The sequence below is a fragment of the Montipora foliosa genome, chromosome 2 (genome assembly GCF_036669935.1).
Source record: "Montipora foliosa isolate CH-2021 chromosome 2, ASM3666993v2, whole genome shotgun sequence".
Lineage (NCBI taxonomy): Eukaryota > Metazoa > Cnidaria > Anthozoa > Scleractinia > Acroporidae > Montipora > Montipora foliosa.
In genome coordinates, this window is record NC_090870.1 from 56,808,140 (window position 1) to 56,812,301 (window position 4,162).

The following is a 4,162-nucleotide window of genomic DNA, read 5'->3' on the forward strand; positions in this document are numbered from 1 at the left end:
TTCATTGTAAGATACTTTTGTGCTTTAATATAATTCTCCTCTACTACATTGACATTTTTATTGCAAAATTTGACATTATCATGAATTTTTTTTCATAACTTTTATATCTTGTTTCATGCTACACAACATGCGTGTTTTACCGGTTGGTGACTACTTTTTCATCATTTCGAAAATAAATAAAACAAATTGTTTTAAATCTAGACATTTCATTGATATCTATATAATAAACAGAACATTACATGGCTGCTTGGGGATACGAATTTTATCTTCTCGTGCTGAAAGTATCTCTCACTCGTTCGCTTCGCACACTCGAAAGAGATACTTAGAGCACTCGAAGATTAAATTTTTTATCCCCGCAGGGCCATATAATATCTTCTATTTATTCCACTATTACGCCATTTTACCATATTTAGCCAAGAGAGCGCGCAAAATGTGGGATGGTAATGCATTGTGGTGTCCCGGTTTGACCGGCTTAGAACACAGCAAATACGGACGCAACGGGAGTTTTTCAACGAAAGAAATCGTTTTCAACACGATGCAAAGCCTGAGAAATTAAGTTTTCATCCCTTGTCACCCGTCATTTCGTTTATCGAATAAAATAAAGGACATTTGGCCGGGGCGAGTTTGGGCGAGGAAGAGGCTGACACTTCAGACTGGCGCCCTGAAGGACAGATGATGTTTTTTTAAACACTCTTACCAAACCAAATTGAAACAAAATAACACCTTTTTTGAATGGAATAATAAATCTCTTATTTGATTTAACAGTCACATAATACTAATGTCTTGCGCACTATTTGCTCATTGCTCGTATTTTTCTTCGCCCCCGCGGGGCTCGGAAAAATACGCAAATCGCAAAATATCCGCGTGTATTATACGTTAAATCATCGAATAATATGTATGTTCTGTATTTAGCTCTTATTAACCGAGCAGGAGGTATGTATGGGAGAATTTTGTCCGAGTTCGTGAGTACATATCGAACGCAGTGAGGTCTGTGCACACGACTTATAGCACTTCCATAAATAAATATTGGTAGAAGAAAATACTCAATGTTTTTGCAACTTTTTCACCACAAAACATTATTGGTCTACATGCCGGTCTAGATGGGAAAATTTAGACCGCGGTCAATATCGATTTCAGCCAATCAAATTCGTGAGCTTGGTAGTTCCCAGTCTGCTCCCGTCTGGCCTTGTAGCTCAGTCGTGGGTTCAATTCCCATCCCCCTTGTGTGGGCCCGTTCCAATTAGTAGGGCTTATGGTCATATAATCCTTATTCCAAAATGGCCGGCATTTTTGTATTCTTTTGTCTCCAAGCAAATTGGCCCTTATGGCCTCGCTTTCAAACGTAAAATTGAAAGAATATTAAACCTTGAACGAGGCCGTAAGGGCCAATTTGCATGGAAACAAAAGAATACTTAAATAGTGGCCATTTTTACTTCCAGCCTCTAAATCCCCAAAACCGGGACACTCCCAAATTTTCCTAAACTGCGAGAATTTGACAATTGTTTTTACTGACAATTTATCTGTATTTGGAACATTTGTTGCACAGACGTTAGTAATATAACAAAACAAAGTAAGATAACATCTTCTCAACAAGTTTTTATCAAAAGAAACTAGAGCTATAAATTGAGAGACAACGAAAAATTACCAAACAATGTACGCGTGCTGTTGTGACTCTAAGCCATGCTAACACCAATTGATGTATTTTACATAATATGCTAATTGTGTGATTACATCAGTTCAATTCTGACTGGATACAACATTCCTCCTTTCCTTGCCGAGATCGAGATGCACAAATCAAAGTTCCTTCAATTATGGTAGTCAAGTAAAATCAGTCCATTCAAAAAAGTAACTCAACAATGTTCACATGTGTTTTCGATCCTAAGAATTGATATCATAGTGTTTAAATCTTTTCGGTCTCCGTCGCTCTCTCTGTGGTTTGTTAGATCCTTTCACAGATTTCTCTTTCCCGCTGCTTTCTTCTTTCTCCTGTTTAAAGTGGATTGTTGTTGCTTCCTTGTGTCGGTCTTCTGCTGTCTCCAGTTGTGTCTCACTGTTTTGTGTTGACCCCCATCAGGTGCTGTCTCTGTCAGGGTCTTCTCTTTGATGATCTCCTGTGTGATTTCTGTTTTTGCTTTTTGAGGTTCTGGGTTGCTCCTGTCAATTTCATCTGCCGTGTTGATGACTGCGTTTACTACCTTAAAAGAAACTTGCATCACGGCATACTATACGTCCATCTTTTGTACTTCTGGCCGTTACCCAGGTACCCTGGATGCCAGAGGTTTTTTTTCTCTTAGAGCGACGGAATAGCGAGTCGCGAAGCGGCGAGAAAAATCTCTGGTACAGGCAGTCGAGTTCTTTGAGAAGGCCGGTCCAATGGGATGCCGTTTCATATTCCCAAAGTCAGATTTTGACCCTAGCAATTCGATTGGTTCCAGGAACTTGTCAGTTCTAACGAGTACTCTGATTGGTTTAATTGCTGTCAACCTGATTTCTCGGGCCCACTATGGCCATAATCGAAACGCTGCAGAGTTTTTTGAAAGCAGAAAAAGTTCCGTATTCTAAAATTGTTTTGATTTTCGTATATGTCCGCCAAAATTCAACTTCGGAATTTGAGTTTTTATCTCCATATTCGACATCAAAGTTTTATATGGAACACTGAATTTTTGAATTTGACATCGCAGTAAATAAGACGAATGTATCGTGGGAACCGGAGATGCTGATTAGTAGGATATATCACGTATCAATTTACTGAGTTTTCTCAATGTCAATCAAACGGGGCATGGAAAGAGGTTCTCAACCGCCTGTACCAGAGGTTTTTCCTCGCCTATTCCGTCGCTCTGAAAGAGAAAAACCTCTAGCAGCCAGGGTATCACCCAGGATCCTTGAATTGTACATACTATGCAGAAGATAAGTTTCGTACGGTGTGCTCCATTTGTTCTTCCGCTCCTGTTTGACAAGCACATACTCTCCCAGTAGCAGTTTTTTCTCTTTTGTGTGGCTGTTTTCACTTTGCATTTTCATTGTCTCTTTGTACCTGGCATCATTCTTGTTCATCTGCTTCTCCTCTTGTGATGTGTTTGTGTTTGGTGCTCTGTAATCGATTCTTGTTCTGATGGGCATGCCTAGCATTGCTTCGTATGGTGATGTTCCTGTAGCTGGGTGCGGGATTACGCTGTATGCAACAAGCATATCGTGGACTGCATTTTGACTCTCTAGTCTTCCATTACCTTGCGGATGCGCTATTTGTTCGGTACATGCTTAAGTCTTCAAAACGACTTTCTTTTTTTGGAAACCCTGACTATATTACTGCCACATTCAGTGACAGTTTTCATGATTTCGCTTAACCACAGAACCGTTAATTAGCGGTGAGTTTGAATTTACTTGCAGTGAGGTAGTTGCTACATCAATAATCGAAGGTTGCAGGTGTTAATATTTGCAAAAGCCGTGCATTGCATCCAGCAGCTGTCTCCAAACGCAATTCGAACTTTCGATCTTCTGTTTCTCCTTTATAGTGAATAGCAAGTTACACTCTATGATGTCGTACCATGCACGACTTTTTCGTTGATTTCAAGTCAGTTTCAAAGCCTGAAATCGTTAAAGTTTGGAAAACACAAGGGAATCTTTGCGAGAGAAGACTCGGTTGTTCGTCTCCTTGTCCTATAGTACTTTCTCTATTTTGGGCCTTTATCGCCATAAAATTGCAACAGAGCGTCTAAAGGAAGGGCCCTCTTTTGACGGTGTTAAAAACAACGACACAAATGTTACCATATGATTACGCTCTGTTTGGAAGCGCCGACTTGGAATGGATACAAGGAGCCCACATTGAAAACTGTTACCGTTTTTTCGACGATCATTGGACACGGTTGAGAGAAGTATCCTTGAGGATTTCGCGTTTGGTCATATCAGAAAACACTGAAACTTCATTCTGTTGAAGGCTGTGACCAGCACAGCCAAAACGTCAATTTCAATTGCGATTTCCCGCGTTTTACCCCCAAAAAAATACACTATCTTTTAACTTTGAGAGTACATGTAATATGAGGAATCACGCAGATCTGTCTACATCATTCACCATGAATGAAAGAAATGTATATGTAACAGTTAAATTTAAATTCAGGTTAGTTTTAATTTCCACCCAGGTTATTTTATTTTAAACTAGGTTGAC

At 39.7% G+C, this 4,162-nt stretch overlaps 1 long non-coding RNA gene across 1 annotated transcript in view; it reads left to right on the forward strand.

Moving 5' to 3' along the window:
• The first annotated feature begins 1,508 nt into the window (after positions 1-1,508).
• The window catches only part of LOC137990996 (uncharacterized), a 4,053-nt gene continuing 1,399 nt past the window's right edge, over positions 1,509-4,162 (forward strand). The window contains exons 1-2 of the long non-coding RNA XR_011121590.1: positions 1,509-3,365; positions 3,513-4,162. The exon at positions 3,513-4,162 is cut by the window's right edge and continues 426 nt beyond it. This is a non-coding gene — a long non-coding RNA (uncharacterized lncRNA). The remainder of the gene's footprint in view (positions 3,366-3,512) is intronic.